The sequence below is a fragment of the Scyliorhinus torazame genome, chromosome 5 (genome assembly GCF_047496885.1).
Source record: "Scyliorhinus torazame isolate Kashiwa2021f chromosome 5, sScyTor2.1, whole genome shotgun sequence".
In the NCBI taxonomy this organism is placed as follows: Eukaryota; Metazoa; Chordata; class Chondrichthyes; order Carcharhiniformes; family Scyliorhinidae; genus Scyliorhinus; species Scyliorhinus torazame.
Genome location: NC_092711.1, coordinates 126,186,856 through 126,212,003, shown reverse-complemented (window position 1 = coordinate 126,212,003; position 25,148 = coordinate 126,186,856). Strand labels below are relative to the sequence as shown.

General features: G+C 48.5%; 1 protein-coding gene, 1 long non-coding RNA gene and 1 other non-coding gene across 4 annotated transcripts in view; 1 reads left to right on the top strand and 2 right to left on the bottom strand.

Moving 5' to 3' along the window:
* The window catches only part of LOC140421854 (uncharacterized), a 514,775-nt gene that overhangs the window by 13,775 nt on the left and 475,852 nt on the right, over positions 1–25,148 (bottom strand). The window lies entirely within an intron of this gene.
* The window catches only part of LOC140421789 (uncharacterized), a 51,636-nt gene continuing 30,425 nt past the window's right edge, over positions 3,938–25,148 (top strand). For both annotated transcript variants that reach the window (XM_072506643.1, XM_072506648.1), the window contains exon 1: positions 3,938–4,071. The gene's annotated coding sequence lies outside the window, so the exon portion shown is untranslated. The remainder of the gene's footprint in view (positions 4,072–25,148) is intronic.
* trnak-cuu (transfer RNA lysine (anticodon CUU)) lies at positions 5,151–5,223 on the bottom strand. The gene has a single exon. It is a non-coding gene; the product is annotated as a tRNA-Lys (tRNA).

Here is a 25,148-nt window from a genome sequence, read left to right as displayed (position 1 = left end):
CTCAACAATCTCTCCCTTTCTTTACCCTCTTGTTTCCCCTTATGGGCCCTTATGGAGATCAGCTCCCCTCTAACCACCGCCTTCAGCGCCTCCCAGACCACTCCCATCTGGACCTCTCCGTCATCATTAGTCTCTAGGTACCTTTCAATACATCTCCTCACCCTTACACATACCCCCTCATCCGCCAACAGTCCCATATCTAATCTCCAGAGTGGGCGCTGTTCCTTTTCCTCTCCTACTTCCAAATCTACCCAATGTGGAGCATAATCTGAAATGGCTATAGCTGAATACTCCGTTCCTGCGACCTTCGGGATCAGCGCCCTTCCCAGGACAAAGAAGTCTATCCGGGAGTACACTTTGTGGACATGGGAGAAGAAGGAAAACTCTTTACTGCTTGGCCTAGTAAATCTCCAGGGATCCACTCCTCCCATCTGCTCCATAAAGCCCTTAAGCACCTTGGCCGCTGCCGGCCTCCTCCCGGTCCTAGATCTGGACCGGTCCAGCCCTGGGTCCAGCACCGTGTTGAAGTCGTCCCCCCCCCCCCCCCCCCCCCCCCCCCGCCCCGCCCCCATTACCAACTTTCCCATCTCCAGGTCCGGGATGCGCCCCAACATACGCTTCATAAAGTTTGCATCATCCCAGTTCGGGGCATATACATTCACCAGCACCACCGCCTCACCTTGCAATCTGCCACTCACCATCACGTATCTACCCCCACCGTCCGCCACTATGTTCTTTGCCTCAAACAATACCCGTTTCCCCACCAGTATTGCCACCCCTCTGTTTTTCGCATCCAAGCCCGAGTGGAATATCTGTTCCACCCATCCTTTTCTTAGTCTGACCTGATCCGCCAGTTTCAGGTGCGTCTCCTGAAGCATGACCACGTCTGCCTTTAGCTTATTTAGGTGCGCAAGTACCCTTGCCCTCTTAATCGGCCCATTCAACCCTCTCACTTTCCACGTGATCAACCGGGTTGGGGGGCACTTTACCCCCCCCCCCCCCCCCTCGTCGACTAGCCATCCCCTTTTTTAGACCAGCTCCTCACCCGGTTCCCACGCACCCGCTTATCCCCCCGACGGCGCCTTCTCGTCCCGACCATCCCATCCCGTAACAGCTCCCCCTTCCCCTTAGCAGCAGCAACCCAGTTAACCCCCCCCACCCCCCCCCCCCACTAGATCCCTCTCTAGCTTAGTTGCTCCCCCATATTGCTTCCGGAAGTCAGCAAACTCTGGCTGACCTCGGCTTCCCCGTTTATCCTTAGCCTCCCATCATGTGAGGCCCCCTCCTTCCTGCGCCCCCTTTTCCCGCCACAATTTCCATAGCGCGGGGACAAAGCCCGCGTGTCCCTCTTGGCCCCGCCCCTGATGGCGCAGCTCCCTCTCTCCTTCCCCCTCCCCAACCGGCGCCCACATTTCTTTGTGTCCCCCCCCTTCGAGGGGAAAGAAAATTTTCCCCTATCTGATTCACAGTCCCTTGCCACCACCTCACTACTTCATTTCAAACACTCTTTCTCAATCTAGTCCAACTTCTCCTCTTCAATAAATGTCCACGCCTCCTCTGCCGTTTCGAAGTAGTGGTGTTTACCCTGGTGTGTAACCCACAGTCTTGCCGGCTGCAACATTCCGAATTTCACTTTCCTCTTGTGGAGCACCGCCTTGGCCCGATTGAAACTCGCCCTCCTTCTCGCCACCTCCGCACTCCAATCCTGATACACGTGGATCACCGCGTTCTCCCACCTGCTGCTCAGTGTCTTTTTCGCCCATCTCAGGACCATCTCCCTGTCCTTGTAGCGGTGGAACCTCACCACTATTGCTCGAGGTATTTCTCCTGCCTTTGGTCTTCTCACGAGGACTCGATACGCTCCCTCCACTTCCAGGGGGCCCGTCGGGGCCTCAGCTCCCATTAAGGTATGGAGCATCGTGCTCACATACGCCCCAACGTCCGCTCCCTCTGCCCCTTCGGGAAGACCCAAGATTCTTAAGTTCTTCCTCCTCAAGCTATTTTCCAGGGCTTCCAGTCTCTCTATACACCTCTTGTGCAGTGCCTCGTGCGTCTCCGTCTTCACCACCAAGCCCTGTATCTCGTCCTCATTTTCGGCAGCTTTTGCCTTCACTCCACGGAGCTCCATCTCTTGGGTCTTCTGTGCCTCCTTTAGCCCCTCAATCGCCTGCAGCATCAGCGCCAGCACCTCCTTCTTGAGCTCCTCCACACATCGCCGGAGGAACTCCTGCTGTTCCAGGCCCCATACCAACTGGCCTCCCTCCGCCGCCATCTTGCTTCTCACTTGCCTTCTTTGCCGCTGCTCCAGAGGATCCTCCGCAATCTGGCCACTATTATCTCTTCTGTCCATTCACATCCGGGGGGGGAACTCCCTTCTATGTCACCTCACAGTGGGTTTAGCCTTCGAATATTGCTGTTGGGGCTCCCGATAAGAGCCCAAAAGTCCGTTAAAACGGGAGGTGCCAAAACGTGCGACTTAGCTGGTCATCGCCGCACCCGGAAGTGCCTGTTTCTGATTGTTAAAGGCTGGTTGGGGTGAGGTTTATTTAAAATGACAGAATGTGGGAAGCACACATCAATAAAACTGGGAATTCTTGGACACACACTGGAGCTCCTTCTTTATCCAGGAATGAAACTGTTGTCTAATTGTCACAGCAGTTAACAGCTGCTATTTTAACGCAGACTTCAACAATCTATTTTAAGTAGGTTTCTATCAATTCATTGTGACTGTCACACAAACACATTTTCAGTCTGGAAACTTAAACCAGCTGCTTTACATTCAATCAGGAACATCACAGTTTTACACCAATCTCCGATTTGAGAGCACGTTTCCAGTATTCACCATTGTTCTTCCTGACTCTGAACACAGTTGTAAAGGAGCTTCTGTTCTGTGTCTAGGAGCTCTGAGATATGGAAGAGAGCGGCTGGGACACATTTCTTACACGCCTCAGGATTAACCCACATGGGGACTTTTCTGTCAGTGATAAGTTTTTGTTCCCTTTCTCGTTCTTTTTGGGCTGTGCTCCACTCGCTGTTTTGGGGTACTCCCCTCTTTTGATTTATCCATCAGTTACTTTCTGTTCTTTTGCTTGGTTATCACACCCAGCATCACGCCAGTGTCAGTGGCGGATGCTGGCCTAATCCTGTAAACGTGTAGATAAACGTGCAGGTCATAAAATCCACGAACAAAAAACATCTTGCGAATTTCTCTCCTGGACTGAGAGTGAAATTCCTTTGGAAACTCCTTTAAAAAGAGTAGGATTTACTAACGGGAACTACAAACCAAACATCACATCATCCTCTGACTGAGTTACTCGATTCATCAGGACCTGAATATCATTGGGAGGTAAAATGGTTTGTCTGTTCTGTCAGAGGACAAAGATTTCAGATATCAGAATGACTGAGAAACTTTTAAAACAAATAAAATCAAAAATAATTTTAAAAAAGGAACACCACAAACACAACGCAATTAGAGTCGTGGGACCCTACAAAAGGCTCATTCAGTCTCTGGGAGCCGCACTCACTCTCACTGCACTCAGCCCGGAGCAGCACTGCGCGTGCTCCGCACAGAGTGGCGACTTCCGGGGGCGGGGCGGGTCATTCTGACGCCTGCGCATTCTGGCTCCTGTGACGAAAATAGGGCGTATTCATCCGCGCCCGGCATTCCGGGTAGCCTTATCCGCCATTATTCCATTACGTTTCTCAGGCTGATAAATGGTTCCGGCACTTTTGATACAGTTTGGTGTTTGTACTGAATGGGGCGGCCCGCATCGGTGTTTTTCTCTTTGATCGGCCACTGTTAACGGCTGTCATCTGTTTCGGGGGCGAAATGCCGCAGGGCGCCTGCGCGGCCGCCATCTGTCTCAGGTGCAGCAGGGCGCATGTGCGGCCGTCCTGGACCCGGAAGCCGGAAGAGAGAATCTTGCGAATTTCTCTCCTGGACTGAGAGTGAAATTCCTTTGGAAACTCCTTTAAAAAGAGTAGGATTTACTAACGGGAACTTCAAACCAAACATCACATCATCCTCTGACTGAGTTACTCGATTCATCAGGACCTGAATATCATTGGGAGGTAAAATGGTTTGTCTGTTCTGTCAGAGGACAAAGATTTCAGATATCAGAGTGACTGAGAAACTTTTAATGACCATTCCGGGTAAAATTTGAGACTAATTACACCGATCACATTGGGGAAGTTAATTAATTTGCTGTGGTACTGTATGCAGGTAAATTTTAAAATTACTACATTAGCATACTTGGCAGCTAAACTGGGAAAATTGTTGACCTTGTTCGTAGTGAGAGTTACTATCCCGGATTTTGCATTTCATTCAGCTCATCGTGGCTACAAAGTAGGTATTCAGCCTAAACTCAATTTCCAGGTTGTGGTCTGTAGCTTTTTAAGTTACAGCAATTCAAATATCTATCTAAATACGTTTTAAATGTTATGAGGGTTTCTGCCATCGTTTCGGGCAGCTTGCCACAGATCCTCACCACCCTCTAAACCTCCTCGTCCTTCCCTAAACTCTGCCCCCTTTTATATGTATCCCTCAACCAAAGGGAATAGGACCTTCCCATCCAATCTATTTAGATCCCTCAGAATTTAAAAAATATATAAATTTATATATTTTCCAATTAAGGGGCAATTTAATTTGGCCAAGCCACCTACCCTGCATATATTTGGGTTGTGGAGGTGAAACCCACACAGACAATGGGAGAATGTGCAAACTCCTTACAGACTGTGACCCAGGGCCAGGATCGAACCCGGGTCCCCAGCACGCAGGCACACAACCACTGTGCCACCATGAAACTCCAGAATTTTATACATTTAAAATAATCTTTACTGTTGTCACAGATAGGCTTACATTAACATTGCAATGAAGTGAAAATCCCCTAGGAACCACACTCCGGCACCTATTCAGGTACACAGAGGGAGAATTCAAAATGTCCAATTCATGTAAAAGCATGTCTTTCGGGACTTGTGGGAGGAAACCCATACAGCCAATGGGAGAACATGTAGACTCTGCGCAGATAGTATCCCAAGTGGGAAATGAACCCCAGGATCCAGCTGCTGTGAAGCAACAGTGCTAACCACTGTGCTACCATGCCGCCCATAAAACAATTCAGCACAATGTTCTCAGATTAAAGAAGCTGAAGCGCCCAACGTGGGTCTTGAACACACGGCCCTGGGATTAAGACTCCCATGCTCTACCGACTGAGCTAGCCGGGATGCTATTCAAAATTACATTTTGGTCTCCCCTCAGTTTATCCAAACTTTCCTCTGAGCAAACATTGTCAATTTCTGGTCAATGTTGTTAAATCTCCTCTGTGCTCTCTCTGGTGCAATCTTCCTCGCCACAGGAATCTAGCTCTGGCCTAACTAGTCCTGTCCTGCCATTTATCATGTAACCATTTGCCTTTTTTCCCCGCTAGTGTTTGTCCTCATTCCTCAAGTGTTCAGTCATTTTTGAGTCACAGGTAAACTTCTTCCTCATGTTCCTACATTTACTTTCAAATCAATGATGTAAACCAGGAGTGAAGGGACCAGTACTGATTCCTTTGAAACCGGCACTGGAAACAGCCCTTTGATTTTCTCTATTCTTTATGGGATGTGAGTGTCACGGGCAAACCAGCTTGGTTGCCCATTCCTAATTGTCCTTAAACTGAGTGAGTGGCTTGCTAGGCAGTTCAGAGTTAACCACATTTCAGTGAGTTGGCCAGATCAGGTAACACCGGTGCAGACTCGATGGACCGAATGGTCTCCTGCACTGTAGATTCTATGATTAATTCCAACCTGCGCAGGTCAAAGAGAGACAGCCTGAGTGAGTAAGACACATCCAGAGTGGGAATTTGAAACTTGGTAATTCGGTGCAGTGAGGTAACCAGGAAAGGTAAGTGATGAATCTAATTCTGTTGTTTTTCAGTTAAAAGTGTAGTGTAGATTAGTCTCGGATTGGCTGAAGCTGCCCCCACCCTAATTGCTGAGAGGCAGTTACCTGGCAGTCACCTGAGGCCTGTTTAGGGGCACAAAGGTACACATTGTATTCTTCTCTTTGAAGTTTTAGTGTGAGTCATCCTGAAGTCTGTATAAAAGACAGACAAAAAGCACACTCAGTAAGTGCTGCGCAGGTCAAAGAGACACAGCCTGAGTGAGTAAGACACATCCAGAGTGGGAATTTGAAACTTGGTAATTTGGTGCAGTGAGGTAATTTGGTGCAGAGTGGGAGAAGGTGCTTTTTCCCTACTGTTTTGGTCTCTCTCTTTCTTCTGGCCTGTAACTTTTAATCTGCAGGGAGAGAACCAGAGAGCATCTAAGACCCTCAGAAGGTAAGTAAGTGATTTTAACTCATTTATTACCTTTGCAAATTGTGTGTTTGGGGGGGGGGGGGGGGGGAAACTGAAGTGACATCACAGAAAAGCTGTGACCTGAGTGGCTGGTTGGAAATCTACACTAAATTAAAAAAATTAAGCATTGGTAACTAATTAAATATAACCCTCTAAATTATAATTAAGTAATTATCTAAGCCAGAGATCGGAGATGACTATATTTAGCTTTCACATTTATAGTAGAAATCTAGTGCTAGGAAACAGATAGTTAACAGTAACATAACATTTAAAAAAAAAAACTTTTGACTTTAATTTACGAATTAATTGACGCAATGTCAGTTAGAGTTGTGCAGTGCTCTGACTGTGAGATGTGTCAGGTCCGGGAGGGTTCCAGCGTCCCGGGTGGCTTCATCTGCAGAAAGTGCACCCAACTGGAGCTCCTCACAGACCGCATGGTTCGGTTGGAGCAGCAATTGGATGCACTTAGCAGCATGCAGGTGGCGGAAAGCGTCATAGACAGCAGTTATATAAATGTGGTCACACCCAGAGAAATGGGTGACCACCAGAAAGGGCAGGCAGTCAGTGCAGGAATCCGCTAGGGTTGTCCCCCTCTCAAACAGGTATACCCCTTTAGATACTGTTGGGGGGGGGGGATAGCCTATCAGGGGAAAACAGCAGCAGCCAGAGCAGTGGCACCACGGCTGGCTCTGATGTTCAGAAGCGAGGGTCAAAGCGCAGAAGGGCAATAGAAATAGGCGACTCTATAGTCAGGGGCACAGATAGGCGCTTCTGTGGACGTGAAAGAGACTCCAGGATGGTATGTTGCCTCCCTGGTGCCAGGATCCAGGATGTCTCCGAACGGGTAGAGGGCATCCTGAAGGGGGATGGCAAACAGGCAGAGGTCGTTGTACATATTGGTACTAACGACATAGGCAGGAAGGGATATGAGGTCCTGCAGCAGAAGTTCAGGGAGCTAGGCAGAAAGTTAAAAGACAGGACCTCTAGGATTGTAATCTCGGGATTACTCCCTGTGCCACGTGCCAGTGAGGCTAGAAATAGGAAGATAGAGCAGCTAAACACGTGGCTAAACAGCTGGTGTAGGAGGGAGGGTTTCCGTTATCTGGAGCATTGGGAGCTCTTCCGGGGCAGGTATGACCTATATAAGAAGGACGGGTTGCATCTAAACTGGAGAGGCATAAACATCCTGGCCGCGAGGTTTGCTAGTGTCACACGGGAGGGTTTAAACTAGTATGGCGGGGGGTGGGCACGGGAGCAATAGGTCAGAAGGTGAGAGCATTGAGGGAGAACTAGGGAATAGGGACAGTATGGCTCTGAGGCAGAGCAGACCGGGTGATGTTGCTGAACACAGCGGGTTTGGTGGTCTGAAGTGCATATGTTTTAATGCAAGAAGTATTACGGGTAAGACAGATGAACTTAGAGCTTGGATTAGTACTTGGAACTATGATGTTGTTGCCATTACAGAGACCTGGTTGAGGGAAGGGCAGGATTGGCAGCTAAACGTTCCAGGATTTGGATGTTTCAGGTGGGATAGAGGGGGATGTAAAAGGGGTGGCGGAGTTGCGCTACTGGTTAGGGAAGATATCACAGCTGTACTACGGGAGGACACCTCAGAGGGCAGTGAGGCTATATGGGTAGAGATCAGGAATAAGAAGGGTGCAGTCACAATGTTGGGGGTTTACTACAGGCCTCCCAACAGCCAGCGGGAGATAGAGGAGCAGATAGGTAGACAGATTTTGGAAAAGAGTAAAAACAACAGAGTTGTGGTGATGGGAGACTTCAACTTCCCCAATATTGACTGGGACTCACTTAGTGCCAGGGGCTTAGACAGGGCAGAGTTTGTAAGGAGCATCCAGGAGGGCTTCTTAAAACAATATGTAGACAGTCCAACTAGGGAAGGGGCGGTACTGGACCTGGTATTGGGGAATGAGCCTGGCCAAGTGGTAGAAGTTTCAGTAGGGGAGTATTTCGGGAACAGTGACAACAATTCAGTACATTTTAAAGTGCTGGTGGACAAGGATGAGAGTGGTCCTAGGATGAATGTGCTAAATTGGGGGAAGGCTAATTATAACAATATAAGGCAGGAACTGAAGAACCTAGATTTGGAGGTGGATGTTTGAGGGTAAATCAACATCTGACACGTGGGAGGCTTTCAAGTGTCAGTTGAAAGGAATTCAGGACCGGCATGTTCCTGTGAGGAAGAAGGATAAATACGGCAATTTTCGGGAACCTTGAATAACGAGAGATATTGTCGGCCTCGTCAAAAAGAAAAAGGAGGCATTTGTCAGGGTTAAAAGGCTGCGAACAGACGAAGCCTGTGTGGAATATAAGGAAAGTAGGAAGGAACTTAAGCAAGGAGTCAGGAGGGCTAGAAGGGGTCACAAAGTCATTGGCAAATAGGGTTAAGGAAAATCCCAAGGCTTTTTACACGTACATAAAAAGCAAGAGGGTAGCCAGGGAAAGGGTTGGCCCACTGAAGGATAGGCAAGGGAATCTATGTGTGGAGCCAGAGGAAATGGGCGAGGTACTAAATGAATACTTTGCATCAGTATTCACCAAAGAGAAGGAATTGGTAGATGTTGAGTCTGGAGAAGGGTGTGTAGATAGCCTGGGTCACATTGAGATCCAAAAAGATGAGGTGTTGGGCTTCTTGAAAAATATTAAGGTAGTTAAGTCCCCAGGGCCTGATGGGATCTACCCCAGAATACTGAAGGAGGCTGGAGAGGAAATTGCTGAGGCCTTGACAGAAATCTTTGGATCCTCACTGTCTTCAGGTGATGTTCCGGAGGACTGGAGAATAGCCAATGTTGTTCCTCTGTTTAAGAAGGGTAGCAAGGATAATCCAGGGAACTACAGGCCAGTGAGCCTTACGTCAGTGATAGGAAAATTATTGGAGAGAATTCTTTGAGACAGGATCTACTCCCATTTGGAAGCAAATGGACGTATTAGTGAGAGGCAGCATGGTTTTGTGAAGGGGAGGTCGTGTCTCACTAACTTGATAGAGTTTTTCGAGGAGGTCACAAAGATGATTGATGCAGGTAGGACAGTGGATGTTGTCTATATGGACTTCAGTAAGGCCTTTGACAAGGTCCCTCATGGTAGACGAGTACAAAAGGTGAAGTCACACGGGATCAGGGGTGAGCTGGCAAGGTGGATACAGAACTGGCTAGGTCATAGAAGGCAGAGAGTAGCAATGGAAGCATGCTTTTTTAATTGGAGGGCTGTGACCAGTGGTGTTCCGCAGGGATCAGTCCTGGGACCTTTGCTGTTTGTAGTATATATAAATGATTTGGAGGAAAATGTAACTGGTCTGATTAGTAAGTTTGCAGACGACACAAAGGTTGGTGGAATTGCAGATAGCAATGAGGACTGTCAGAGGATACAGCAGGATTTAGATTGTTTGGAGACTTGGGCAGCGAGATGGTAGATGGAGTTTAATCCGGACAAATGTGAAGTAATGCATTTTGGAAGGTCTAATGCAGATAAGGAATATACAGTGAATGGTAGAACCCTCGAGTATTGAATGTCAGCGAGATCTAGGTGTACAGGTCCACAGGTCACTGAAAGGGGCAACACAGGTGGAGAAGGTAGTCAAGAAGGCATGCTGGCCTTCATTGGCCAGGGCATTGAGTATAAGAATTGGCAAGTCATGTTGCAGCTGTTTAGAACCTTAGTTAGGCCACACTTGGAGTATAGTGTTCAATTCTGGTCGTCACACTACCAGAAGGATGTGGAGGCTTTAGAGAGGGTGCAGAAGAGATTTACCAGAATGTTGCCTGGTATGGAGGGCATTAGCTATGAAGAGCGGTTGAATAAACTCGGTTTGTTCTCACTGGAACGACGGAGGTTGAGGGGCGACCTGATAGAGGTCTACAAAATTATGAGGGGCATAGACAGAGTGGATAGTCAGAGGCTTTTCCCCAGGGTAGAGGGGTCAATTACTAGAGGGCATACGTTTAAGGTGCGAGGGGCAAGGTTTAGAGTAGATGTACGAGGCAAGTTTTTTTTACACAGAGGGTAGTGGGTGCCTGGAACTCGCTACCGGAGGAGGTGGTGGAAGCAGGGACGATAGTGACATTTTTAAAAAATATATATTTTATTCAAAATTTTGTGGCCAAACATAACAGTACATAGTTTTTCTTTTGAACAACAACAAAGCAATATAAATAACCGTGGCCAATTTTAAACACAAATAAATAATATATAAACAAAAACAAAACTAAGTGGCAACTGCCTTGTCAAAAATAGTTACTCTCCAAATATACAATCCAACAATCCAATATATATTACCTATAACAAGTGTCTATACATATGCAGTGACATCCCTGAGAGCCCGCCCGGTTCCTCCCCCCCCCCCCTCCCACCTGGGTTGCTGCTGTTGTCTTCTTCTTTTCCATTCCCTCTATCTTTCTGTGAGGTAGTCGACGAACGGTTGCCACCGCCTGGTGAACCCTTGAGCCGAACCTCTTAATACGAACTTGATCCATTCTAACTTTATAAACCCTGCCATATCGTTTATCCAGGTCTCTACACCGCGGGTTTGGCTTCCTTCCACATTAACAATATCCTGCGCCGGGCTACTAGGGACGCAAAGACCAAAACATCAGCCTCTCTCGCCTCCTGCACTCCCGGCTCTTCTGCAACCCCGAATATAGCCAACCCCCAGCTTGGTTCGACCCGGACCCCCACCACCTTCGAAAGCACCTTTGCCACCCCCACCCAGAACCCCTGTAGTGCCGGGCATGACCAGAACATGTGGGTGTGATTCGCTGGGCTTCTCGAGCATCTCCCACACCTATCCTCTACCCCAAAAAATCTACTGAGCCGTGCCCCAGTCATATGTGCCCTGTGTAGAACCTTGAATTGTATCAGGCTTAGCCTGGCACACGAGGACGATGAGTTTACCCTACGTAGGGCGTCAGCCCACAGCCCCTCCTCAATCTCCTCCCCCAGCTCTTCTTCCCATTTCCCTTTCAGCTCATCTACCATGATCTCCCCCTCGTCCCTCATTTCCCTATATATGTCCGACACCTTACCATCCCCCACCCATGTCTCTGAGATCACTCTATCCTGCACCTTCTGCGTCGGGAGCTGCGGGAATTCCCTCACCTGTTGCCTCGTGAAAGCCCTCAGTTGCATAAACCGAAATGCATTCCCTTGGGGCAACCCATATTTTTCTGTCAGCGCTCCCAGACTCGCAAACGTCCCATCCACGAACAGATCTCTCAATTGTATTACCCCAGCTCTTTGCCATGCTCCAAATCCCCCATCCATTCTCCCTGGAACAAACCTATGATTATTTCTTATCGGGGACCCCACCAAGGCTCCCGTCTTTCCCCTATGCCGTCTCCACTGCCTCCAAATTTTCAATGTAGCCACCACCACCGGGCTTGTGGTGTATTTCTTCGGTGAGAACGGCAACGGTGCCGTCACCATTGCTTGTAGGCTAGTCCCCCTGCAGGACGCCCTCTCCAATCTCTTCCACGCCGCTCCCTCCCCTTCTCCCATCCACTTACACACCATTGAAACATTGGCGGCCCAGTAATAGTCGTTTAGGCTCGGTAGTGCCAACCCCCCCCTGTCCCTACTACGCTGCAAAAATCCCCTCCTCACTCTCGGGGTCTTCCCGGCCCACACAAAACTCATAATACTCTTCTCGATTCTCTTGAAAAAAGCCTTCGTGACTACCACCGGGAGGCACTGAAACACAAAAAGGAATCTCGGGAGGACCACCATTTTAACCGCCTGCACCCTACCTGCCAGTGACAGGGACACCATGTCCCATCTCTTAAAGTCCTCCTCCATTTGTTCCACCAACCGCGTTAAATTAAGCCTGTGTAATGTACCCCAATTCTTGGTTATCTGGATTCCCAAGTACCGGAAGTCCCTTGGTACCTTCCTCAACGGTAAATCCTCTATTTCCCTGCTCTGCTCCCCTGGATGCACCACGAACAACTCACTTTTCCCCATGTTCAATTTATACCCTGAAAAATCCCCAAACTCCCCAAGTATCCGCATTATCTCTGGCATCCCCTCCGCCGGGTCTGGCACATACAACAACAAATCATCCGCATACAGAGATACCCGGTGTTCTTCTCCTCCCCTGAGTACTCCCCTCCACTTCCTGGAACCCCTCAATGCTATGGCCAGGGGCTCGATCGCCAGTGCAAACAATAACGGGGACAGAGGACATCCCTGCCTCGTCCCTCTATGGAGCCGAAAATAATCAGATCCCCGTCCATTCGTGACCACGCTCGCCATCGGGGCCCTATACAGCAACTACCCATCTGATATACCCATCTCCAAAGCCAAATCTCCTCAGCACCTCCCACAAATAATCCCACTCCACTCTATCAAATGCTTTCTCGGCATCCATCGCCACCACTATCTCCGCTTCCCCCTCTGGTGGGGGCATCATCATTACCCCTAGCAGCCTCCGTATATTTGTGTTCAGCTGTCTCCCCTTCACAAACCCAGTTTGGTCCTCATGAACCACCCCCGGGACACAATCCTCTATCCTCGTTGCCATTAACTTGGCCAGAATCTTTGCATCCACATTCAGGAGGGAAATGGGCCTATAGGACCCGCATTGCAGCGGGTCTTTTTCCTTCTTTAGGAGGAGCGATATCGTTGCCTCTGACATAGTCGGGGGCAGCTGCCCCCTTTCCCTAGCCTCATTTAAGGTTCTCATCAGTAGCGGGGCCAGCAAGTCCATATATTTCCTATAGAATTCCACTGGGAATCCGTCTGGTCCCGGGACCTTCCCCGCCTGCATGCTTCCAATCCCTTTCACTACTTCCTCCGTCTCAATCTGTGCTCCCAGTCCCACCCTCTCCTGCTCCTCCACCTTAGGAAATTCCAGCTGATCCAGAAAGCACATCATTCTCTCCTTCCCTTCCGGGGGCTGAGCTTCATATAATCTTTCATAAAATGCCTTGAACACTCCATTCACTCGCTCCGCTCCCCGCTCCATCTATCCCTCCTCATCTCTCACCCCCCCTATCTCCCTCGCTGCTCCCCTTTTCCTCAGTTGGTGGGCCAGCAACCTGCTCGCCTTCTCCCCATATTCGTACTGTACACCCTGTGCCTTCCTCCATTGTGCCTCTGCATTACCCGTAGTCAACAAGTCAAATTCTACATGTAGCCTTTGCCTTTCCCTGTACAGCCCCTCCTCCGGTGCCTCCGCATATTGTCTGTCCACCCTCAAAAGTTCTTTCAACAACCGCTCCCTTTCCCTACCCTCCTGCTTTCCTTTATGTGCCCTGATAGATATCAGCTCCCCTCTAACCACAGCCTTCAACGCCTCCCAGACCACTCCCACCTAAACCTCCCCATTGTCATTGAGTTCCAAGTACCTTTCAATACACCCCCTCACCCTTAAACACACCCCTCATCTGCCAATAATCCCATGTCATTTCTCCAGGGTGGGTGCTGTTCTTTTTCCTCCCCTACCTCCAGGTCCACCCAATGTGGAGCGAGGTCCGAAATAGCTATAGCCGTGTACTCCGTCCCCGTCACCTTCGGGATCAGTGCCCTTCCCAAAACAAAAAAGTCTATCCGTGAATAGACTTTGTGGACATAGGAGAAAAACGAAAACTCCTTACTCCTAGGTCTACTAAATCACCAGGGGTCTACTCCTCCCATCTGCTCCATAAAGTCCTTGAGCACCCTAGCTGCAGCCGGCCTCCTTCCAGTCCTGGACCTCGATCTGTCCAGCCCTGGGTCCAGCACCGTATTAAAATCTCCACCCATTACCAACTTTCCCACCTCTAGGTCCAGGATGCGTCCCAACATACGCCTCATAAAATTGGCATCATCCCAGTTCGGGGCATATACCTTCACTAAAACCACCGCCTCCCCTTGCAATCTGCCACTCACCAGCACATATCTGCCCCCACTATCCGCCACTATGGTCTTTGCCTCAAACATTACCCGCTTCCCCACTAATATAGCCACCCCCCTGTTTTTTGCGTCTAGCCCCGAATGAAACACCTGCCCCACCCACCCTTTGCGAAGTCTGACCTGGTCTATCAGTTTCAGATGCGTCTCCTGCAGCATAAACACATCTGCCTTAAGTTTTTTTAGGTGTGCGAGTACCCGTGCCCTCTTAATCGGCCCGTTCAGCCCTCTCACATTCCACGTGATCAGCCGGGTTGGGGGGCTCTTTACCCACCCCTCCCCCTTGTCGACTAGCCATCTCCTTTTTCAATCCAGCTCCTCACCCGGTTCCCACGTAGCCGTATCTCCCCCCAACGGCGCCCTCCCGCCCCGACCACCCCACCCCATATCAGCTCCCCCTTCTCCCCAGCAGCAGCAACCCAGTTAACCTCCCCCCCCCCCCCCCCCCCCAGCTAGATCCCTTTCTAGCGTAATTGCACCCCCCATGTTGCTCCCAGAAGTCAGCAAACTCTGGCCGACCTCGGCTTCCCCCCGTGACCTCGGGCCCCCACTGTGCGAGGCCCCCTCCTTCCTGCGTCCCTGTTCCCGCCATGATTACCATAGCGCGGGAACAGAGCCCGCGCTTCCCATTTGGCCCCGCCCCCAATGGCCAGCGCCCCCAGCTCCTCATCCTCCCTCCCCCCCCCCCCCCCCCCCTCCCCCACGACATGGGGAAGATAGAAAAGTTACAGGGTCGCAGGATTAACAACTTGGGAAATCATCTCTTCCCCCATTTCCCCCCCCTCAACCCACGTAATCACCCCACCACTTTGTCCCAAACGTTCTTTTTCTAGCCCGCTTATTCCAGTTTCTCCTCGACAATAAATGTCCACTCCTCTTCTGCCATTTCAAAGTAGTGGTGTTTCCCTTCAAAGTAGTGGCGTTCTCCCACCTACTGCTCCGGGTTTTCTTTGCCCATCTGAGGACCATCTCTCTGTCCTTATATCGGAGAAATCTCACCACTATGGCTCGAGGAATTTCTCCAGCCCTTGGTCTTCGCGCCATAACTCGATAAGCTCCCTCCACCTCCAATGGGCCCGTCGGGGCCTCCGATCCCATTAACGAGTGAAGCATCGTGCTCACATATGCCCCGACGTCCGCCCCTTCGGGAAGACCAAGAATCCTTAAATTCTTCCTCCTCACATTATTCTCCAGCAGCTCCAGCCTTTCCACACACCTTTTGTGTTGTGCCTCGTGCATCTCTGTCTTCACCACCAGGCCCTGTATTTCGTCCTCATTCTCAGCAGCCTTTGCCTTCACGACCCAAAGCTCCTGCTCCTGGGTCTTTTGCTCCTCCTTTAGCCCTTCAATCGCCTGTAATATCGGGGCCAACAGCTCCTTCTTCATCTCCTTTTTAAGTTCTTCCACGCAGCGCCGCAGGAACTTTTGTTGGTCAGGGTCCCATATTAAACTGCCACCTTCCGACGCCATCTTGCTTTGTGCTTTCCTTCCTGGCCGCTGCTCTCGAGGATCCACCGCAATCCGGCCACTTTCCTCTCCTTTTTCCATCCGTGTCCAGGGGGGATTCCCTTCTGGTTTACTGCACTGTGTTTTTAGCCGTTAAAATTGCCGTTGGGGCTCCTATTAAGAGCCCAAAAGTCCGTTCCACCGGGAGCTGCCGAAACGTGCGACTTAGCTGGTCATCGCAGCACCCGGAAGTCACGATAGTGACATTTAAGGGGCATCTTGACAAATACATGAATAGGATGGGAATAGAGGGATACAGACCCAGGAAGTGTAGAAGATTGTAGTTTAGTCGGGCAGCATGGTCGGCACGGGCTTGGAGGGCCGAAGGGCTTGTTTCTGTGCTGTACATTTCTTTGTTCTTGGGTCACTGTCTCTGTGGAGTTTTACTGCGACTGCGTAGATTTCCTTTCCAGCTCCTTTGGTTTCCTCCCACAGTCCAAAAATGTGCAGATTAGGTGGATTGGCTGTGCTAAATTGTCCCTGGGAGGTGCGACGGGGTTAGGGTGGGGAATTCGCCAAGATAGGGTGCTCTTTCAGAGGGTTGCTCCAGACTCGATGGGCCGAATGGTCTTCTTCTGGGGATTCTATGATTCTACATTGGATCCAATGATGTGTTCACTCACACACTGCAGCCTGACTCTTATTATGGGAACAGACACTGTGTTTCTTACACTCAAAGTGAGTGAATCCTTTGCCGTTTCTCCTCTGGGCCCCATCTCCACTATTATTGTCTGACTGTCCCACTGAGACTCTCACTGTTATTATTGGGCAATCAGCGCACAGCCTGAGCCTGTGGCCACTGTCAGCATCTGTAACCGTCACAATGCCTGGGTGATTGACGGCAGCTCTGGACCAATGGGAGGTGGAGGGGCAGGACTGGAGGACCGACCGAGAGCGGCTGGTCCTCCAACCAATCGGAGTGAATGAGGGGTGGGGCCCGCTGTGATTGAAGCATGCGCAGTGTGGGTAATGGCGATGCAGAAGGGCTGTGTCTTCAGATCTGAAATCGGTGAGAGGCGATTAACAATATGGAGGGAGCGAGAGATTGTGGGGGTGGGCGGAAACGTCGTGTAAAGCTGTTGTAAGCCGCAAACTTCGGAAAAGAGTTTACGATTGTTTATAAATATGTGAAATCCTGGATCAGGGAGAAGGAGCAGAGAATGTGGTGAATTTCTTTCCTGGACTGACAGTGATTAATTTTGGAAACTCTTTTTACAGGGGATTAGTCGGGGAGGATTTACACACAGCAAACTCAAACCGGGAGAAATGTTTATCTTTCCTGAATTACATTTCTGGTCTGGGCAGTGTTGCCTTTGTAAACCTCTTTCACAGGGGCTTAGAAAGGGATTCGCAGACAGGAAACTCACAACTAATCCTCACATCAAATTCTGACAGCACCATTCGGGTTATCAGGATCTAGAGATTATCGACCTTTGTGTGGAAGCATTGAGTTCAGATCATTACCACTCACTGTGTAAAATTTCTCCCTCATATCTCCCCTGTAGATCTTGCTCACAATCTTAAATCTGTGTCCCATAATCCTTTCACAATCTGCTGATGGGAACAGATTTCTTCATCGTATTCCAGGTTTGCTGTTGTCATTTCCGATTCCTGGGTCGCTGCCAGGTGGTCCATCCGGTTTCATTCCTTTTTTGTTTTTGTAGCGGTTTAATGGGCTTGGACCGGTCCATTTAGCATCCAGTACACAATTTGCCCCAAGAATCAATTGATGTGTAGCCAGGTCTGGGATGGATCCCAACAACTTTTTTACAAATGACACATCGTGCCAGTTAGGGGCTTAGCCATTCACCAGTACCACCAATATACCCGCCAATGACCCACTGACCACCAAGTATCTCCCATTAGTGTCTCCAATGAGCCCAGTGACCGAAAGAGGAATCTTTATTGATTAGAATTGCAGCACCTCGAGCCCTTCGTCAAAGCCCGAGTGAAACACTTGGCTCACCCCTCCGCAGTCTGGTCTGATCTCTAACCCGCAAGTGAGTCTCCTGCAAGAACACCACACCAGCATTTAGATTCTTTAGGTGAGCGAAAACCCTCGACCTTCACTGGTCCACCCTTACATTCCAGGTGACCAGCCCCGAATCAGGGGTCTCCCATCCCCTCCCCATCATAGAATCAGCTATTTCCTGTCAATGGCCCCAGATACAACTGGTCCCTGTGGAAGAGAAATCCATAGACTAACAACGCTCTGAGGGACGAGATGGCTGGAAATCTATAACGTAGCTACAGTCTTATATTACAACACGAGAAATAATAATAAATTTACTTTATTACAAACTGTAATTCATATATCTAATCTGTACCATGTAACAACACGAGACATATCTCTGTCCATTATTAATTTAATTGCCCTGAAAGGTCAGCCATCTCCTGGGGAACCCAGCCCTTTAATTGTGAACATGAGGAAAGAGACAATACTTTATAAAAAATAAAAAAAATGTACTGTAGCCAATAATTTTTTTTGCAATTAAGGTGCAATTTAGCGTGGCCACTCCACCTACCCTGCATATCTTTGGGTTGTGGAGCTGAGACCCATGCCGACACAGGGAGAATGTGCAAACTCCACACGGACAGTGCCGAGATCGAACCCGGGTCCTTGGTGCCGTGAGGCAGCAGTGCTAAGCACCATGCCACCAGAGAGCATTCTTTTAGTCAGTCAAATAAATGGGTCAACCTGTTAAGGAGATGGGTGGGAGGAGTTGGAAACACTTTGTGGAGCTGCGAACCTTTATGTAATTTTTGTTCTCCCAATTAAGGGCCAATTTACCGTGGTTCCAGTTTGGGCTCAAATCATCAATGAGGACTCTGATCTCTGGCAAGGAAGGAGGTGGGCGGGGAGGATTCACAAACACCTGTTGGACGCCCCAAACCCCCCAATAAGACCCATTGATTTTATTGTCAGTCTGCAGACAGGAGCTGGAGAACTGAACCCAGGCAGAGGAGAGGGAGGGAGAAAACTGGGAGTGGAGGAAAGAAATGGTGCAGATGGTGAGATGGGTTTGGATTTCAGCCCAGGGAGGAGGGAGAGTGTGTGGGACTGGGATTTACAGCTTTGGGGGAACAAGAGAGGAACAAATGTTCCAGAGAAACTAGAATTGCCTGTTCAGAATTTCTATCCTTGACTGACTGTGATGACTTTTTTAGTTACAAAAAAAATAAATTTAGAGTACCCAATTCTTTTTTCCCCCAATTAAAGAGTAATTTTAGCGTGGCCAATTCACTTACCCTGCACATCTTTTTGGATTGTGAGGGTGACACCCACACAGACATGGGGAGAATGTGCAAACTCCATACGGATAGTGACCCGGGGCCGGGATCACACCCGGGTCCTCGGTTAACCACTGAACCACCATACCTGCCCCTAGTGATGACTTTTGTGAATTCCTTTTACAGGATATTACAAGGGGAGGATTTACAGATGGAAACTCAAATCAAACTTCACTTCAAGATTTAACAGTCACTCCAATCATCAGAACCTGAATATCATTGGCCTGTGAATGTGGAAGAAGAAATGTTTTGTCTGTTCTCTCTGTAGGGAATGATTTCCATCATCAGTGTGACTGAAAAAAACCCGATACACACACGACTCGCGTGAGAGTGTTCCAGTGAACTGACTGTGGAAAGAGCTTTAACCAGTTACACAGCCTAAAAAAACATCACTCCATTCACGGCGAGGAGAGACAGTGCACATGTTCTGTGTGTAGATAAGGCTTCCACTGATTGTCCAATCTGGAGAGACACGAGGAGACCCAAAACATGGAAAAACCATGGAAATGTGGGGACTGTGGGAAGGGATTCAGATTCCCATCTCAGCTGGAGATTCATCGACGCAGTCACACTGGGGAGAGGCCGTTCACCTGCTCTAAATGTGGGAAAGGATTTATTGAATCATCCGCCCTGCGGAAACATCAGCGAGTTCACACTGGGGAGAGGCCGTTCACCTGCTCTCAGTGTGGGAAGGGATTCATTGAATCATCCGCCCTGCAGTCACACCAGCGAGTTCACACTGGGGAGAGACCATTCACCTGCTCTCTCTGTGGAAAGGGATTCACCCAGTTATCCACCCTGCAGACACACCAGCGAGTTCACACTGGGGAGAAGCCATTCACCTGCTTTCAGTGTGGGCAGAGCTTCCGTGCTTTATCCAACCTGCGGAGCCATCAGCGAATTCACACCGGGGAGAGGCCATTCACCTGCTCCGTCTGTGGGAATGGATTCACAAGGTTATCCAGCCTGCGGAAACATCAGCGAGTTCACACTGGGGAGAAGTCATTCACCTGCTCTCAGTGTGGGGAGAAATTCAGTGATTTATTCAGCCTGCAGACACACCAACAAATTCACACTGGGGAGAGGCCGTTCACCTGCCCTCAGTGTGGGAAGGGATTTATTGATTCATCCATCCTACAGAGACATCAGCGAATTCACACTGGAGAGAAGCCATTCATCTGCTCTTAGTGTGGGAAGGGATTACATAGAAACAGAGAAAATAGGAGCAGGATCATTTCGCCCTTTGCGTCTGCTCTGCCATTCATTATGATCATGGCTTATCATCTAACTCAATAGCTTAATCCCGCTTTCCCCTCCATATCCTTTGATCCCCTTCGCCCTCAGTGCTATATCTAATTGCTTCTTGAAAACATACAATGTATTGGCCTCAATTATTTCCTGTGGTAACAAATTCCACAGGCTCACCACTCTCTGGTTGAAGAAATTACTCCTCATCTCTGTCCTAAATGGTCTACCTCGCATCCTCAGACTGCGACCTCTGGTTCTGTACACTCCAACCATCGGGAAAATCTTTCCTGCATCTACCCTGTCAAGCCCTGTTAGAATATTATAGGTTTCTATGAGATCCCCCATTCTTCTGAACTCCAGCGAATACAATCCTAACTGATTCAATCTCTCATAACGTCAGTCGCACCATCCCAGGAATCAGTCTGGTAAACCTTCGCTGCACTCCCTCTAGAGCAAGAACATCCTTCCTCAGATAAGGAGACCAAAACTGCACACAATATTCTAGGTGTGGCCTCGCCAAGGCCCTGTATAATTAAAGCAAGATATCCCAGCTCCTGTACTCTAATCCGCTCGCAATGAAGACCAGCATACCATTTGCCTTCTTTACCGTCTGCTGTAGCTGCATGCTTTCCTTCAGTGACTGGTGTACCAGGATACCCAGGTCTCGTTGCACATTCCCCTCCCCTAATTTATAGCCATTCAGCTAATAGTCTGCCTTCTTGTTTTTGCTGCCAAAGTGGATAACCTCACATTTCTCCAAATTATAATGTATATGCCATTCATTTCCCACTCACTCAACTTGTCCAAATCACACTGAAGGATCTCTGCAACCTCCTCACAGCTCACCCTCCCACGCAACTTGTGTCATCTGTAAATTTGGAGATATTGCATTTTGTTCCCTCATCTAAGTTGTTCATATATAAGTGGCGCAGCTGCCTCATGGTGCTGAGGACCAGGGTTCAATCCTGCCCGGGTCACTGTCTGTGCAGACATGTTCTCCTCGATTTTGCGTGGGTCTCACCCCCATAACCCCAAAGATGTGCCGAGGAGGTGAACTGGCCACGCTAAATTACCACTTCGTTGCAAATATATAATTGGGTACTTTAAATTTGAAAAGAAAAATCATTTTTATATTTTGTGAATATCTGGGGCCCGAGCACCGATCTCAGCGGTACCCCACTAGCCACTGTCTGCCAATTTGAAAAAGATCCATTAATTCCTCCTCTTTGTTTCCTGTCTGCCAACCAGTTTTTATCCATCTCGAGAGACTACCCCTAATCCTATGTGCTTTAATTTTACACACTGATATCCTATGCAGGAATATGTCGAAAGCCATCTGAAAGCCCAAATATACCACATCCACTGGCTCCCCCTCATCAACTCTACCAGTTACACCCTCGAAGAATTCCAGTAGATTTATCAAGCATGATTTCCCCTTAATAAATGCATGCTGACTCTGTCCGATCCTGCCACTGGTTTCTAAGTGCTTTGCTTTAAAATCTTTGATAATGGATTCTAAAATTTTCCCCACTGCCGAAGTCAGGCTTACTGGTCTATTATTCCCTGTTTTGTCTCAAGCTCCCTTTTTAAATAGTGAGTTACATAAGCCACCCTCCAATCTGCAGGAACTGTTCCAGCGTCTGTAGAATCCTGGAAGATGACCACCAATGCATCCACTATTTCTAGAACCACTTCCTTAAGTACTTTGGGATGCAGATTATCAGCCCTGGGGATTTATCAGCCTTCAATCCCATCAATTTCCCCAACACTATTTCTCGAATATTGATCTCCTTCAGTTCCTCCCTCTCTCTAAATCCTGCGTCCCCAACATTTCTAGCATCTGATTTGTGAAGACAGAACCAAATTATGTATTTATTTGCTCACACATTTCTTTGTCCCCTATTATACATTCCCCTGTTTCTGACTGTAAGGAACCTACATTTGGCTTCATCAATCCTTTTCTCTTCACATACCTCGAGAAACTTAGACAATCAGCCTAATTTTCTGTTTTATGTCATTCCCAACAACACCACTGCAGTTTGGGGGTCTATATACGATGACCACTAATTATTTCGCACCTTTGTGTTTCTGTGCTTTATCCATACCGATTCCACATTGTCGGAGCTAATATCCTTCCTCACTATTGCATTAATTTCCTCTTTAACCAGCACTGCCACTCCACTGCCTTTTCCTTTTTGTCTGTCCTTCCCAAATACTGAATATATTCGATTCCCATCCCTGGTCATCCTGCAGCCATGTCTCCATAATCCCAATTATCTCACACCCGTTTACGTCTATTTGCGCGATTCACTCGGTTATGCTGTCTGCAGTCACACCTGGGAGTTCACACTGGGGAGAGGCCGTTCACCTGCTCTCAATGTGCGAAGGGATTTTGTAATTCATCGCACTTCCTGAGACACCAACAAGTTCACAACTGATTACAGGGATTGGATTCTGCTGTTCTAGTTTCTGTGCTCAATTACATCCAGGACTGCATTTTGTTCATTCTGTTGGTCAATGGGGATGGTCAGAGGGTTTCTTTCTGCTGGACTGGCCGGTCTCACGACTTCGCCTCCAGTGGGCTAATTCTCTCTGAGCCTTCTTGCAAATTCCTAGTTTCGCATTTCACAAGGATCAAAGAGTGAAAGGGAGTTTGGAGGTTCGTAGATCATGGAATTTATAGTGCTGAAGAAAACCATTTGGCCCATCGAGTCTGCACTGGCCCTTGGAAAGAGCATCCCACCCAAGCCCGCACCTCCACCCTATCCCCGTAACCCAGTGACCCCACTTAATCTTTTTTGGACACTAAGGGCAATTTAGCATGGCCAATCCACCTAACCTGCATATCTTTGGACTTTGGGAGGAAACCTGAGCACCCGGAGGAAACCCACGCACACTCTGGGAGATCGTGCAGACTCCGCACCGACAGTGACCCAAGCCGGGAATCGAACCTGGGAGCCTGGAGCTGTGAAGCAGCTGTGCTAACCAGTATGCTACCATGCTGCCCAGGTTAGAAGATGTTTCATTTCCATTTCTGTTTGGAAACCCCCAAAATTATGCCACATTGCCAGGAAGATGGGCTATGGTGGTTACATGGTTCTTTTGTTTAATAGAAAATTATCAAGGTATGAGGGGCAAGTTGGCTGAGGTACACTGGGAAACTACAAATAGTATGGTGGAGACAGGCCATCAGTAATATTTAAGGAATTATTCCAGATTTACATGGGGATCGGTTAGCTCAGTTGGCTGGATGGCTGGTTCGTGCTGAGTGACACCAACATTACAGGTTAAATTCCCAAACCGGCTGCGGTTAGCCGTGGTCTGTGTCAGTATTTAAGCTCCACATGAGCTTCCACCCACCCCTCTACATCTCCCCATCAGCATCTCCTATTCTTTCTCCCTCGTGTGTATCCAGTTTTTTGTTCAACGTATTCATGCTGTTCACCTCAACCACTCACTGTGGTCGTGAGTTCCACATTCTCACCACTCGCTGGGTAAAGAGGTGTCTATTGAAATTCCTATTGGATTATTGAATTCCTTCATAATCTTAAAGACTTCCACCAGGTCACCCATCAGTCTTCTCTTTTCCAGAAAAAAGCAGCCCCAGCCTTTCCTGAGTGTTAAATGCTCTCAGTTCTGTATATTATGAATCTTTGTTGCACCTTATTTAGTGCCTCTATTTCCTTTTTCTAAATGGAGATCACCAATGCTGTCCGTGCTCCCAGTGTAGTCTAACCCTGGTTCTAAACAAGTTGAACATTTCCTCCGTGCTTTTCAATTCTGTCCCTCTGGAATGGAACCCTATATATGGGCCCCACACTTTAGGAAAGATGTGAAGTTCTTCGACAGGGTGTAGAGGACATTAACAATAATAATCTTTATGGTCACTAATAGGCTTACAGTGCTATGAAGTTACTGTGAAAATCCCCTAGTCGCCACACTCCGGCGCCTGTTCAGGTACATCGAGGGAGAATTCAAAATGTCCAATTCACCTAACCTGCACATTTTTCGGGACTTGTGTTTTCTTGATAGAAACTGGAGCACCCGGAGGAAACCCACCCAGTCACGGGTAGAATGTGCAGACTCCGCACAGGCAGTGACCCAAACCGGGAATCAAACCTGGGACCCTGGTGCTGTGAAGCATTAGTGCTAACCATTGTGCTAGAATGGCACCAGAGATGAGGGACTCCAGTTAGTTGGAGTGACTGGAGCAGCTGAATTTCTCTCCTGAGATCACAGCATCTGGAGGGTGGGGAATGAGGCCATTCAGCCCTTTGAGACCGTGTCGGCTCCCTGTGGAGGAAGCCAGTCTGTCCATTGCCCCGTTCTATCCCCGAATCCCTGTGGGTTTATTTCTCTCAATGCCTGTCCAATTTCCTATTGAAATCCTTCCATCATCTCTGCAACTCCTACCCTCATAGGCAGTGGGTTCCATGTCATTACCACTTGCTTTACATGTACACAAGGCTCCTAGAGCGCACGAGTCTATTCGGCCCATTTTTCCCATGCCAGCTCTTTGTACAGCGACCCATTTAATCCCACAGTTCAACTATTTTGTTTTCTTTTTCAGAATGAATCAAATTATCTTTTGGAAGTGACAGTCCAAAGAGATTCCAGCAACATTTATAGACAGTGTATTCTAAATCACAACAACTCGCTGTATTTTACTATAAATAATTGTGCATATGGTGTGTCTGGAGATTCACAGAGTATTCAAACTGTGTCAATGACGTGGTTATTACACAAAATTAAGACTCAATCTTAATTAATGATTTTGGTGAGGAAACTGAGTGTAATATATCCTAGTTTGCGAACAATTAGAACAGGTGTACATTTCTATAAAACCTCTCACTACCACTGGACCTC